General features: G+C 47.8%; 1 pseudogene; it reads left to right on the forward strand.

Moving 5' to 3' along the window:
• Positions 1–398: 398 nt before the first annotated feature.
• On the forward strand, positions 399–941 carry LOC113914804 (annotated as a pseudogene).
• Positions 942–15,656: the final 14,715 nt, after the last annotated feature.

The raw sequence follows: 15,656 nt of genomic DNA on the forward strand, positions 1-15,656 counted from the left end.
TGGAGAATGAGATGGAGGGAGTGGCTTGGCTGGCCCAGAACAGGAGGGCTGTGCTTTAAAGCAGATCAGTAAACATTAACTGAAATTACTCCAAGCACAGCACGGGAAATGGTTTGGGTGAAAATGGATTCTTTCATTAAATATTTGTTACTCATTCTGTGCAAGGCCCTGAGCTGAGATCTGGGGAGATAAAGGAGAATAAAACAGGTCCTTTATAACACGAGATAGAGGGGTGCCTGGCTGGCTCAGTCAGTAGAGTGTGAGACTCTTGATCTTGGGGTTGTGGGTTTGAGCCCCACATTGGGTATAGACATTACTTAAAAATAAAATCTTGGGGTTTACTTCCTGCGGCTGAGTAATCTGTGGCCCAGTCCTTTGCTGTTCTTTTGTCAGAGAGGATGGCCCTGGAGACAGTGCCGAAGGACCTGCGGCATCTGCGGGCTTGTTTGCTGTGTTTGTTGGTCAAGACTATAGCCCAGTTTGAATATGATGGTTGCGACAATTGTGATGCATACCTTCAGATGAAGGGTAACCGGGAGATGGTATACGACTGCACCAGCTCTTCCTTTGACGGAATCATTGCGATGATGAGTCCAGAGGACAGCTGGGTCTCCAAGTGGCAGTGAGTCAGTAACTTTAAGCCAGGTGTGTATGCAGTGTCAGTCACTGGTCGCCTTCCCCAAGGAATTGTGCGAGAGCTGAAAAGTCGAGGAGTGGCCTACAAATCCAGAGACACGGCTATGAAGATGTAGCAAGATGCATGGCTGCCATTGTCTCTCCTCCCCACCTCCTGCATCTGCTTATTTTTTGTTACGGAACTAAATGGACAGAACCTAAGATACTCCCCACCCTCCAACTCTGAGACTCAGCGGACTATTGAGAGACCACAGCGTGTCCCTGAGCCATTTCACCTTTGGACTGCTGCTGGGGGCAGGGGTGGGGGGATTTGGGCTGGTTTGGGCTGGTGGATTAACAGAGACTGAATTGAATGAGGGGTAGGAGACCCAGTCTGTGCCCTTGCCCATGGGCAGGACTCTGGGTCAAATGCCAAATAAACATGAACCCCTAGGAAAGTTCTTAAGCCCCCCCCCGCCAAAAAATAAATAAATAAATAAAATAAAATCTTGGGCGCCTGGGTGGCTCAGTTGGTTGGGTGATTGCCTTCGGCTCAGGTCATGACCCTGGAGTCCTGGGATCGAGTCCCGCATCGGGCTCCCTGCTCTGCGGGGAGTCTGCTTCTCCCTCTGACCCTCCTACCTCTCATGCTCTCTGTCTCTCATTCTTTCTCTCTCAAATAAATAAATAAAGTCTTTAAAAAAATAAAACCTTAAAAAATAAAAAAAAAAAATAACATGAGATAGAAAGTGCTAAACACCACTAGGGAAAACTTCCCTGGAGCTGCTGGGGAAATAGACATGAAAGACCAGACCCTTGCTCAAAGAGCTCCCATCTGGGAAAGGCATATGCTAAATCCCAGGTCAAGCAATCAGGTTCATCAGAGTAGGGAAGAGCTGTGGGTGGTCAGAGGGGGAGGGGAGACTCTTGTCTGGAGGCAAGAGGCTGAGGGATAGGGAAGGTGGGAAGAGGTGGGGGGGGTTGGAATTAAGGTCCTTGGCTCTTTGTTCTAATTCAGTGGGTGGTCAACATCAGTTTGAACCGGTGGACAATGGTGGGTTTTAGGGATGGAGAGGAGGGGACAGGGAGGAATGAGGTTGGGGGGGGAGGGACTGGCGATATGCTGGGAAGAACGGGATATGGGGGTGGAGGGAACACGGGCAGGAGTTGTCCAGAGAGGAATTCTTTGACTCTGAATGGGTCAGAGGCTGGGTTTTTCTTCTCATAGACCACTTCATGATGTGGGGAGATACAATGTATAAAATCTTGCACTTCTTATTAGATTCATACCCTTAGTCATTTAAATTTTCTGAACCTCAAGTACTTTATAAAATGAGGCTAAGTATTTGTACTTCATAGGATTGTTGTAAAGAATGAATTAGACTGGGACGCCTGGGTGGCTCAGTCGGTGAGTGTCTGCCCTCGACTCCGGTCATCCCACATCGGGCTCCTTGCTCAGCTCTCCTCTGCCTGCTGCTCCCTCTGCTTGTGTTCTCTCTCTGACAAATAAATTTAAAAAGTTTTAAAAAAAAGAATGAATTAGACCAATTCCATAGTATCTGTGCCCCAGGAGACATATCCAGGAATCTTCCTAGCAACACTATGTGTAATGGAAAACACTGGAAGCATTGTAAGTGTCCCTTAATTCAACAAATACATAAATTATAATGTATTCATAAAACAGATTACTATACAGCCAAGAAAATGAATGAATTAGATTCTACACATCAGGGGTGCCTGGCTGGCTCAGTTGGTGGAGCATGCGACTCTTGATCTTGGGGTATTAAGTTCCAGCCCCATGTTGGGTGTAGAAATTACTTAAAAATAAAATCCTTAAGGGGCGCCTGGGTGGCTCAGTTGGTTAAGTGACTGCCTTCGGCTCAGGTCATGATCCTGGAGTCCCAGGATCGAGTCCCACATTGGGCTTCCTGCTCAGCAGGGAGTCTGCTTCTCCCTCTGACCTTCTTCCCTCTCGTGCTTTCTATCTCTCATTCTCTCTCTCTCTGAAATAAATAAATAAAATCTTTAAAAAAAAATAAAATAAAATCCTTAAGGGACGCCTGGGTGGCTCAGTCAGTTAAACCTCTGCCTTTGGCTCAGGTCATGATCCCAGGGTCCGGGGATTGAGCCCCGCATCGGGCTCCCTGCTCCGTGGGGAGCCTGCTTCTCCCTCTCCCTCTGTCACTCCTCCTGCTTGTGCTCTCTCTCTCTCTGTCAAATAAATGAATAAAATCTTTAGAAATAAATAAAATAAAATCTTAAAAAAAGAATACTATACATCAACAAGAATGAATCTCAGGAATATAACATTGAATGCAAAAATAAGTTACAGAAAAGTATATATACTCTAACTCCTTTTATTTAAAGTTTAAAAACACACAAAACTAAGAAAACACTCTTTGAGGATACAAATATGTAACTATAAAGAAAAGTGAGGGAGAAAGGCAGAAAATTTAGGAGTGTGATTATCCCTGGAGTGAGATGGAAGGTGACGGGATGTGGGAGGGGCACTAGAGTTTCCAAGGTAACAGTAATATTCATTTTTTTTAAAGATTTATTTATTTATTTGAGAGAGAATGAGATAGAACATGGGGGGGGAGGGTCAGTGGGAGAAGCAGACTCCCCGCTGAGCAGGGAGCCCGATGCGGGACTCGATCCTGGGACTCCAGGATCATGACCTGAGCTGAAGGCAGTCGCTTAACCAACTGAGCCACCCAGGCGCCCAGTAATATTAATTTTATTTAAAAATTTGTTTATTTTACAGAGAGAGAGAGTGCGCACATGCAGGGGAGGGGCAGAGGGAGAGAGAATCTCAAGCAAACTCCCCACTGAGCGTGGAGCCCGATGCAGGGCTCGATCTCAGGACCCTGAGATCATGAGCCAAAATCAAGAGTTGGACACTCAACTGACTGGCCCCAATAATATTCATTTTTAAAAACTGGGTTTTGGGTGCAGGAGTTTTGTTGTATCATTGTTTTTTTATACCTTATGCATATTTGTATAAGTATTCTTTTTTACATACTTAATACAAACAATTAAAAAAAAACCCTGTCCCATCTAATACCAACTGCTATAAATTACACAATAGTATAATAATAGGGCGCCGGGGTGGTTCAGTCAGCTAAGGGTTTAACTCTTGACTTCCACTCAGGTCATGATCTCAGGGTTCTGAGATCAAGCCCCGTGTGGGCTCTGTGCTGAGCATGGAGCCTGCTTAAGATTCTCGCTCTTGTTCTCCCTCTTCCTCTGCAACAGCCCCCACGTGTGCCCCCCTGCTCGCACGCATGTGCGCTTTCTCTCTTAAAAAAAAATAAGTAAATAAAATAAAAGGAAATAAACAAATTTAGGAATTAGCTTTGAATGATTTGGCTTATTATGGATTAGCTTCTGGCTTCTTAGCCTTTTGGCAAAGTGATGGTTTGAGAAATTATTCACTTGGGCAGCTGGCTTTCTGTGATGTGCTTGTTGGAAAATGGGCCTGGAATCTGGTGTTGAGTAAGATCGGGGCTGTTAGAAGGAAGCAAGGTGGCCAAGGCTGGAGGAGCCTAGAGAAGGAGGGGAGGTTTGTGGGAGGCCTGGCTGAGTCCTGAAGAATGAGTAAGCGCTAACCAGTTTTGTCAACTCTCCTCCTTAATAGCCCCCAGAAGTGCCCACTTCTCCCCACCTGCACAGCCAGCCCCTGGGGCCAGACTCCTGGCCTCTGGCCCCTGGTCCCCTACTGTGGAGGCCTCCTGGTGGGTGTCCTGGCATCTACTCTGACCCCCTTCAGTGCACCACACCAGAGCCAGAGGGAAATTTCTCATATATAAATCTGATTTATTTTCCCTGCTTGACACCATTCAATGGCTTTCTATGGCTCATAGGATAATATTCACAATTAACCTCATTGCTTATTGGGACAATGAGAGGAGTTAACACATGGGAAGCATCTAGAAGAGTGCCTGGCACATAATGAGTGCCACACCCACGTTAGCTCTTACTGTAGTGATGAGACTGCGCTCCTCCCCTCACCTCCACCTTGCACAACGTGTCCCGTTTCACCTGGGATCTTTCCCCTAATCTCCAGGTACCCTCCACCTGTCTTCTTGCCATTCTTAGAATGCACCATGTTCCTTCTTCCTTCAGGAACTAGCTCTTTGGGACTTAGCCATGTGTTGACTTACTTGTTCCGAGAAGTGTCTTGAAACACGCTGCCCGCTTCCACAGACAAGGCGCTCCTCCAGGGCAGGGACAGGCTAATTTCTCTCCCCGTCCTCAGTGCCAAGCACAAAGTGAGCATCAGCAAGCTTTGCTAAAGAAAAGAATGGACACACCGAGGCTCTGAACAATGGAAGCCAGAGACTGAGCTTACTTATTTCCTGCCACCCTCGTGGTGACAAAGCTGATTTTGCACTGTGTTGGGCTGCTGTGTGACCTGGTCACTGGCCCAGCATTCTGGGGGCTGCAGGGGGAGTTTCCTGAGGACTTTGCCCCTAGGAACCGCTCAGCTGAAGCCTGAACAGGAGTCCCAGGACAGCCAAAGCGAAAGCATCTTTTTGTTAGTGATTGGCAAGATTGCAGAATAAGAGGCAAGAGACCGTGTCAGCCTTGGTTAGATCTTGGAAGTTGTCCTGCTCCGTCCCATGCTTGCCTTCCTTAGTCTTCAGAAATGGACCGACAGACCATTTGTGCCTGCGGTGCTGCTCGTTCATGGGTCTGCCCCATGTGTGAGCACTGAGTGAGCGCTCAGTGAAGAGGGGGACGAAGACGAGAGCCAGGAGCTGCTTGGAGCTGAGTGCTCCAGGGGAGGAAACAGGGCAGGTAGGAGCACTATTCACATCCACACGGGGTGCCAACTGCACCCCCAGGGATCCAACCAGTCTGGTGCACAGAGAATGCCCGATGTTTCTAGGGCAAATGTATGGTTGGGGGGGTGGCTCACGTGTCAGCCGTCTCCTCCTGCACAGACAACGCTATCAGCAGAACTGGTTTGGAGGCATGGGCAGCTGTTTATCATGTGACAGGGACAGGGAGGGCAGGTGGGGCGTCATTTGAAGAAGAGGGAACGGCATATGCTAAGACACAGAGGCCTGAAGCAGCACAGGGTTGCTGTGGTGTTATAAGCAGGTCTGGAGGAGTATAAGGAAGTGCAGAGGGGGGAACGGGGGCGTGGGGGAGCAGATGATCAGGCTGAAGAGGAAGGCAGCTTTATACCATGGCAGTGGGGAGCCAATAAAAGGTTTTCAGGAGGGGAAGGGCATGATGAGATTTTCATTTTAGCAAGGTCACGCTGGTAGTCTGTGTGGGGCTTAGAAGGAAAGAAGGGAGACAGCTAGGAGGCTGTCACTTCGGTCCCAGTGAGAGATGACTCGGTCTGACTTAGGGCTGAGGATAGGAGACTGATTTAAGACACCTTTGCACAGAACAGACAAGCCTAGGTGACTCATCTGTCAAGTATGTACGCTCCTTAATGTTTAAGAAAACATGTACATGTGTGAGGGAGGAGCGGTATGGAGGTGAAGGAGGCCCATCCTTACCCTTATAAGGGTGAGGTCAACACACAGCTGTTCATCACATTGACCGAGTACCCACTTGGCTCATGCACACAGATGAACACAATACAAGGTCCACAGCGGCACGTGTGCACGGAGCAGTACTGTGAAGTGCTGCAGCAACAGGTGCGGGAGGGACAATTCTAGCTTGTGGAAATGGGTGAGGCCAGATGGAGAGGTGGCATGACAGTGGTACCTTGCCATATGGGGTGCATGATGCTTTGGGAGGCCACTCCAGGCCGGGGGAAGAGTAGGAGCAAGGGCACAGTGCTGTCAAGGCCCAAGGAACGGTGATTTGGTCTGCTGCTCGTGTGTGTGCGCATGCGTGCGCACGCGAGTGTCTAAGGTTAGAGAGGGAGAGAGAGAGGACCCAGTGAGGGCAGCCACGGGTGGGCTATGGTGAGCCTCCACCACCAGCCTAAGGAGCAGGGATGCGTTGGGTCAGCCCTAGAAGGTCACAAGGCAAGGGGCATGGTCTGAGCCATGCTTTAGGAAGATCAATCTGGTACCGTGTTCAGTATAGTGGGAGGGTCAAGCCCCTGCCAGAGTGGGGATGTCAGTAGGTGGTCTTCAGCATAGCCACCATGAGAGATGATGATGCTCTGGACAACTTTTCTAGAAAAAAATGAATCCCAGGGGACAGATATGTGAAATATTGCCAAGGCAGCCTACGTAAGTAAGGGTCCACAAGTGTTTATTGTCTGTTTGCTGCTTTTGTCTGTTTGCTGTTTATTGTCTATAGGGCCAGGCTGTGTGCTAGGCACCGAGGGTGTGGGCAGCTTCAGGCCCATTTAACAAGGATCCCTGGCTGGGCGCTCTTGCTGAGCTCACAGGCCAGGCGGGGAGAAGAAAGGAAACAGTTGTTGCCTTTTGAGTGGGTGCCAGGTCCTGTGCCAGAAACTTGATATACATAATCTCACTTAATCTCAAAGCTATCTTCCAATGGGGGAAATAAGATGATCTTCCTTTTTCAGATTTGGAAACAGATTCTGAAGGGTGAAGTGACTTGCCCAAGTTCATGCCAACTAATTAGGGGAACCCTCCAAAGACAGGGCTTTGACTCCAATACCAGGAGTCGCCATGGAAGCCATCTAGACCTTTCTTGCATTCCTGTTCCCCACTACATATGTAGATGTCAGTATAATATCAGTGACTAGTAGCCAGGAGGTACCAAGAATTGTTCTAGGCACTTCATATATCCTGACTAATTTAATACTCGCAACCACCCTGTGAGTTAGATGCTATTATTACCTGTATTATATAAACAAGGAAACTGAGACACAAAGGGGTTAATAAGTTATCCGAGGTCCAACCATTGGTAAGTGGAAAAGACAGGTTTTCAACCTGGGCAGACTGGTTCAAAGCCCATGATCTTAACCAATGTGTTATACCTGAGGGATAACCAGACGACCCTACAGAGGCACAAAGCAAATCACCTAGTGTGCTTGCTTGCACGATTTTATATCTATGCATGTTTATTCCTTCAGCAGTTATTGAGGGTTTTTTTTTTTTTTTTTTAACATTCCAGAGCCTATGTTCAGCACATCAAGGCTCCAGGGATATCCAACAAGAGCCTGCCCTCACGTCTGGTGGAGACACACAGAAATGAACAGTTACATCGAGGTATAGGGAAACCATCAGAGGGTTTAAGCAGAGGTCTGACATGATCTAAACTAAGTTTTAACATGCTCATTCTGCCTGCGGTGTAGACAATAAACCTTAGGAGGGTAAGGGTGGGAGTCAGAAGACCAGTGAAGGTTGGTGCCGTTGATCAGGACAGAGATGTGACTGGCCTGGGCAGTTGCCTTACAGCTAGGGTGTCACTGGATTGGCCAAGAGCTCTGTTTCAACACCCTGGGGAGTAGGGAGACTATGGTCTTCTACTAACTCTTGGTTCCACCACCCACTGACTTTGTTGGGTCTCCTGACAGGTCTTTTCCTCTGGACCAATGTGAGATGCTTGGGTCAGAGTGTCTGTAAGGCTGACCATCATGACTCTGCTTACCTTCTGCTGGTGATTTTGCCCAGCTGCCTAAACTCTGTACCATGGCTTCATGGTGTCATCTCCCACCTTTTGTTTCTGCCACTTTCCCAATTGTTGATCTCCTTCAGCCACATTGGCTTCCTTTTTCTTCCTCAGATAGTCAAGCTTGTCCCTACCTCAGTGCCTTTTCACTTGCTGTTCCCTCAGCTTAGGAAGCACTTTCCCTTGATAATCACATGGCTGGTCCTTCTCAACCTGATCTCAGCTCGAATGTCATCTGCTCAGAGAGGCCATTTCTAACCACCTTGACTTAGGTAGACCTGCAATCTGCAATATCGCTTCTCCTAGTTTACATTTCTCCTAGAATTTACAATAAACTGAAATCATCTCATTTCGTTGTTTGCATCTTTATTGTGTCTTCCCAATACAATGTCAGTTCCATGAGAGCAGAGACCTCGTCTGTCTTTGTTCATGACGCTTACCCAGTGCTTTGAACAGTGTGTGGTCCGTACATAGACATGCAATAAATATCTGTTGAACAAATGAGTGAACGAATAATGGAAGGATGAGTGAGCCATCTTTCAGCTTTTTGTAACATATAAGCTAGAACAGGACATTATCCATTTTCAGAGTCAGAATCCCTTTTTCATTTAAATGATTAAAAGCCCAGATCTAAGGGAGGGGATGAATATACATCCTCTGGAATTATTATTTTTTTAAATCATGGACTCACAGACTGCTCAGGTTGGGTGGGAACCGTCTTAATCTTTAGTCAGGCAGACCTGGGTTCCAATTCCAGCTCTTTTCCTTGCTGGCTCCACAAGCACATATAAGTCACTTAAACTTAACCTCTTTTTTTTTTTTTTTTTGAGAGAGAGAGAGAGAGCATGAGCCGGGGGGTGGGGGACAGAGGGAGAGAGAGAGAATCTTAAGCAGATTCCTTGCTGAGCATGGAGCACGGAGCCTGTTGGGGGGCTCCATCTCATGACCCTGATATCATGACCTGAGCCAAAATTAAGAGTCCAACACTTAACCGACTGAGCCACCCAGGTGCCCCTAAGTCACTTAACCTCTTGAACCTCCGTTTCTGCAGCTATAAAATGGGGAGAATAATGCCTACCTCGGAGGAGGCATTAAGTTAGATATTAGATACAAAGTGCCTGGGACATCGTTGGTCCCATCAGTAAAGGTTACTTCCTCTTCTCTCTGAGGAGGGACTACATAGGTCCTGCAACACATGCTGAACAAATGGTGGGACCCACTCCAAGGCCTCCTGCAGAGGAGGAAACTGGAGCCCAAAGAGGCAAACTGGCCCTCCGGGTCCCCAGAGCATGTGAATGTCAGCGTGGCTCGGAGCATGGCTTAATTCACAGCCCGGTGCTTTTTTTTTATTCTCCCTATGCTCTCCTGCTTCGGTTTTCTCCACTGTTCCGCGCAGCGTTCTGCTCCCATCCTGGGTTTTGTATGCATCCGCACAGCACCTCAAACCTCGGGGGCATTTGTAGGCTGGGAGGGGGCCTGTGCCAGAGCTAGTAAACGAAGCTAAATACTTCACGAACTTTGTAAAAAGTGTTTACACACAGGCTTACTCCTGGCTTAGAGGGGTAAACGATCCCTGAAGTAAGTTCTCACTGGCTGGAAATACAGGCAGAGCCACTCTATTCTATTCACCAGCCCCAAACTGTGTACCCGGGTCATTCTGTCCGGCGCGCAGTGCTTCCGGATGCCACCCAAGTGCCTGGCCTTGTGCTGGGCCCTCGACCCCCAAGGAGCAGTGAGACTGGGGTGGAGACAGTGACCACACACCGTACTCTGAGCTGAGACAGAGAAAGGCAGGAAGCTGAGGGAGCCCAGAGGAGCTAGAAGGCAGCAGAGAGGGCTTCCTGGAGGGAGATAACATCCGAATTTTACTTTTTTTTTTTTTTCCCTCTATATGAGGAGTATTCTCTTGTTCTGGTAACATGGCTTTCACCAAACCTGGAAAACATGTGGTTTAGGGGACATGAACTACCCCAAAAGCACTTTAATTTTTGCTTTCTTGGAGGTTTGGGTAATCCTCATTGGCCCATGGGATCTTTTTTTTTTTAAAGATTTTATTTATTTGACAGAGAGAGACACAGCGAGAGAGGGAACAGAAGCAGGGGGAGTGGGAGAGGGAGAAGCAGGCTTCCCGCGGAGCAGGGAGCCCGATGCGGGGCTCGATCCCAGGACCCCGGGATCATGACCTGAGCCGAATGCAGACGCTTAACGACTGAGCCACCCAGGTGCCCCTGGCCCATGGGATCTTAATGTGGGCATTTGTATCCTAATGTGGGCATTTGTATCCTAATGTGTCATGCCATATGTATGACCCTGAAAAGAGAATAAAACAAAGAAAATCCTTTTGCAAAAATCTCATGGTGTAAAAATTATAGGGTTTACCAAAGATACAGATGTAGTGAAAAGAAGGGCCACATGCACCCCAATGTTCATAGCAGCAATGTCCACAATAGCCAAACTATGGAAGGAGTCCAGATGTCCATCGACAGATGAATGGATAAAGAAGATGTGGTACATATATATACAATGGAATATTATGCAGCCATCAAAAAATGAAATCTTGCCATTTGCAACAGCATGGATGGAATGGGAGGGTATTATGCTAAGCGAAATAAGTCAATCAGAGAAATACAAGTATCATATGATCTCACTCATGAGTGGAATTTAAGAAACAAAGCAGAGGATCATAGGGGAAGAGAGGAAAAAATAAAACAAGACAAAACCAGAGAGGGAGACAAACCATAAGAGACTCTTAATCATAGGAAACAAACTGAGGGGTTGCTGGAGGGGAGGGGGGTAGAGAGATGGGGTAACTGGGTGATGGACATTAAGGAGGGCATGGGATGTAACGAGCCCCGGGTGTTACATAAGACCGAGGAATCACTGACCTCTACCTCTGAAACTAATCATACACTATATGTTAATTAATTGAATTTAAATAAAACAAGTAAATTTTTAAAAAGGAAAAAAAAAATCAAGGAAGGGCTCAAAGGATGATAATGCCCCACTAGCCAAGTAAAGGCTAATTTGAGCATCAAGATAAATAATGGATATGATGGATTAAAACCCCTTAAATAAAATACAATTCTCTGGGAAAAAAAAAATGATAGGGTTTAGCCACAACCGAAGAGTAAGTTTGGGGCAGATCACTTAAAACCTATGGGTCTTTGTAAGCAGAGCTCTAACAAACCAGCACCAATCCTAATCAATGGCGGCTCCGTGGCTGCCAGCGCTCGTACCCCGGCATCCCGGTCCCTTCGTGCTAGCAGCCTTCAACCCAAGGTTCCTCCTCCCAGATGGGGGATTTTTACGGCATTTGCCTCTAACAGCTGGAGTCACCAAAGTGAAAAACCTCAACTAAGGTTTAGACTTCTTCAAAAAATAAAACAAGTTTTCATCAACACAAGAGGAAGTATCTCCACAAGCTTCTTCATCCGCACAATCCGCTTCCCCAGAGAGCCTCACAGAGTGGAGAGGACATTGGTTCCTGAAGCCACTACATCAGCAAAAATGCGCACCAGAGAAAAGCACTTCTGCAGGATTTTCAGCTTTTTGTAAGATCTTCATAAAATGCTGCAGCTTCCTCTTTAGTCGTGAGAAAGCTTGTTCCTAATTGCTTCAAAACACCGACATGCTAGAATATATTACATAAGAATCAATATGGCGAGGAGAGGGGGTGGGGGATGGGCTAACTGGGGGGATGGGCTTTAAGGAGGGCATGTGATGTGATGAGCCCTGGGTGTTATACACAACCAATGAATCACTGAACACTACATCTGAAACTAATGATGTACTACTATATGTTGGCTAACCGAATTTAAATTAAAAAAAAAAGAATCAGTATGGCTCCCATGTAATATGGACACTGCACCCCCCTTTACCAACCACGTACAAACGAAACGATTCCTGAGAGAAACAGACATTTCAACAGAACAGACTGCTTTGAATCTTCCTTGGGGAGCAAAATTTAAAGGGGCTTCTTCTTCAGGAACTATTCCCAGAACTTCTGGTGTCTTCTTTCTTCCTGCTGATGGTCAGAGCCTGCTCACCCTTTGCAGTGTGGGTGACCTGGTACAAGAGACTCTTTTCTTCAGCCGTCACAACCGTTTTGTGGATGAAGACAGGCAGGTGACAGACACCATCCCCACTGCTCCCTCTCAGGGGGAGAGGGAGGGAATTAATCACTGCTGAGGGCTCCCAGGCCTCAAGGCTTGTGCCAGACACCTGCCATATGCCACTTAATTTCATCCTTATAGTAGCCCACTGAGACCAAGGAAGGTTTATTTCCCAAAATAGTTTGATATTGTCTTGACTTTTCAGGGGTGGGACCAGGAGTTCAGAGATATTTAAGGTCACCTAGCTGAGAAGTGACAGGGTAGAGAGGGAACTCACCCTGTGTGAAGATAACACCTGTGATGGTTCCCTACCACTCCTCAGGGAGTCAAGCTGGCAACGGGCAGAATAATGGATGAGCTTATCCCTCTGCAGAGCAGCCCTAGAAAGCCTGGATGCCTCCCAGGCCCAGAGCAGGAAGCTCACATCTGAGCAGGACCATGTGAATAATGATTCTCATTTAGTGAACATTTATTATAAGCCAGGCACTATGCCAAATGCCCCGCAATATTGTCGGTCTAAACTTCTTCCAAATTCTGTGAAATAAGGATTTTTTTTAAAGATTTTATTTATTTATTTGACAGAGAAACACAGCAAGAGAGGGAACACAAGCAGGGGGAGAAGGAGAGGGAGAAGTAGGCTTCCCGCAGAGCAGGGAGCCGGATGAGGGGCTCCATCCCAGGACCCTGGGATCATGACCTGAGCCAAAGACAGACGCTTAACGACTGAGCCACCCAGGCGCCCTGAAATAAGGATTTTAAAACCCAATTTGCAAGTAAGGAAACTGGGACCAAGAGAAGTTCAGCAACTTGCCCAAGGGACTTGTTAGACAAAGGGTGGGGATCTTAATTCACATCCCACAGACTCCTTGTGTATCTAGTAGCTATTGGAATCAATGAAGCCTAACAGGGTTGAGGCAACTTCCTGTTTGTCTCAGAGTTCAAGGAAGCACCACGGGCCAAGGGAAGGACAATCTCCATGCGACTTACTAAGAGACTAAAACCCCCACTGAAGATACACAGAAAGCTGGATAAAGAGGGGGGAGGTGAGGGTTTCACTGGAGACTGGATAGCATTGTCCATCTCTGTCCCTTCCTGTGCCCCACCCTGACCCCAAGATGGGAAGGCCAAAAGGAAGCCTCTTCCTTACTTAAGCCAACTGCGTGGGGGCTTCCTGGAAACCATCCAGAGAATGTAGCCTGTGTGCCTGGACATTTAGTGAGAGTACAGATTGGTACCTGACTGGCACCTGAAAATGTCTATTGGCTAGAGGTTTGTTTAGGGCGCCCACTGGTGGCCAAATCAGGAGATGGTGGTGCTTTAGGAACAGCCCAGCAAGGATGCCTGAGGTTTTCCCAATGGGCCAGATGTGCCCCCATGGAGAGGAGCTGGATTAAGACGACCTCCTAGAAGGGCACGTGGCACCTCAGAGGCGACGAACTGGAGCTGAGCTGAGGAAAAAAGTATAGCTTCGGCCAGAGAAGGCAAAGCCAAATCAAGGGACCTCCCCAGGGACGGGGACATGTTGCAAGGGCCCCACAGACCTTCCTATGAGACAAATGCCAATGATTTTGCATGGCTATCTTGAAGAAGGACCCAATGCCAAGTTACATCTGCAACTGTCAAGTTAATCCTTGTCTGCCCCTTATCTTCCTGTCCACTTGCACCTAATAAGGTGTTGGAGTGGGGTGGGGGCTGGGGGCCAATAGCAGCTGGAGAATGGGCGTGGAGGGGTCCCACTTAGAGACGACTAGCTAGATGCCACATCCCTTTATTTTATTTTGTTTATTTTATTTTATTTTAAAAAAGTTTTATCTATTTACTTGAGAGAGAGTGAGAGAAGAGAGAGAGAGAAGCAGACCCCCCCAACTGAGCAGGGAGCCCGATGCGGGGCTCGATTCCAGGACCCCAAGATCATGACCTGAGCTGAAGGCAGATGCTTAACTGAGTGAGCCACCCAGACGCCACGCCACATCCCTTTAGACGCTGGTCTCAGTCACACCCTTCTGAGGCCAAAGGGACAACCATTCAAAATAGCTAATTTTCTTATAATGATGAAATACTCCACATCTGGAATGAGTCATATATTTTTTTGTATTAGAAGGGTTCAGCCTAATCTCCCTTTAAATGTTGTCATTCCTGGGGCGCCTGGATGGCTCAGTCGGTTGAGTGTTCTACTCTTGGTTTCGGCTTGGGTCATGATCTCAGGGTCGTGGGATGAGCCCAGCATCGGGCTCCATGCCCAGTGGGGAGTCTGCTTGGGCTTCTCTCTCTCCCTCTCCCTACCCTCCCACCTACCCCCCCCACCCCGCTTGCATGCACACACTCTCTCTCTAAAATCAATCAATCAATCAATCTTCTAAAAAATTTAAATATTGTCATTCCTTTGCTCTGGAATAGGAGTGGGAGGTGCCTGTTGCCTTAAATAAGCACCTGGTTACACTGCGGTTGCTCAGTTCTATCCCTCACCTACTGTAAGCACAGACCTTCCCGAAGGAAAAGCCCTGCTCTGCACAGGAGTTGCACAAGCCATGGATGGGAGGAGGGGGCGGCACAGTGGGACCCAGCACTGAGAAGACGCTTTGTGCTTTGAGCAGAAACTTTCTCGGGCTCCTGGGGAGGTGGTTGAGGAGCTCTGGATGTATAAAGACAGGAGGGAAAATGCCTGTCCCCTCAGACACAGCTCACAAGGTCACTGTGTTTCTTCAATGTCCCCAGGGGGACTGTGCCAAGCTAAGCAAGCCCAGGGGAGCCCGCCCAGCAAGGATCGCTTACTTTGGGATCAGTGGGAGGCATGTTGCTCTTACAAAAAGATAGATATTACTTTCTTCCTTTTAATATATGTATTCATTTATTAAGAGATATTTACTGGCATCCACTGTGAGCCTGACACCGTGCACATTTTGGATATAACCTGCAGGTTTAATAAGAGCCTTTTGGGAAAACAAGAAGTGTCACCCCACTAAATGTACTTGTCAGTTCCCAGATGTTGCCCTCCATTTCAAAAATCAATTCAAGGAGGGCAATGCATGTCTTGGAGGTGAGGAGCTGTGGCAACTCTCTTGGATGGAAGTGTTCTGGTGCCATCCTGGCTCTTAGCAGGCCTCTCTCCAGAGCTGGACTCTGTACCTGGTTCCCGCCCACTGCCCCCTTTGGCCAGGGTCCAGCTCCAGAGCTGCCTGGAACCCTGGGAATCCAGCGCCCAGGACCCTGCCAAGGCCCTACCAGGCCATCTGGGCAAGCCCTGGATGACAGAACAGGGTGGGGTCCCTGTCTCCAGACGGCTCCTGTAGCCACACTAAAAGCAGTCAGTGAGCATTCTTCCACTGACACAGCAGACTAGGCTAGCAGCTCACTCACAGGATTTGCTGGGAC

This window comes from Zalophus californianus, chromosome 11, assembly GCF_009762305.2.
Source record: "Zalophus californianus isolate mZalCal1 chromosome 11, mZalCal1.pri.v2, whole genome shotgun sequence".
In the NCBI taxonomy this organism is placed as follows: Eukaryota; Metazoa; Chordata; class Mammalia; order Carnivora; family Otariidae; genus Zalophus; species Zalophus californianus.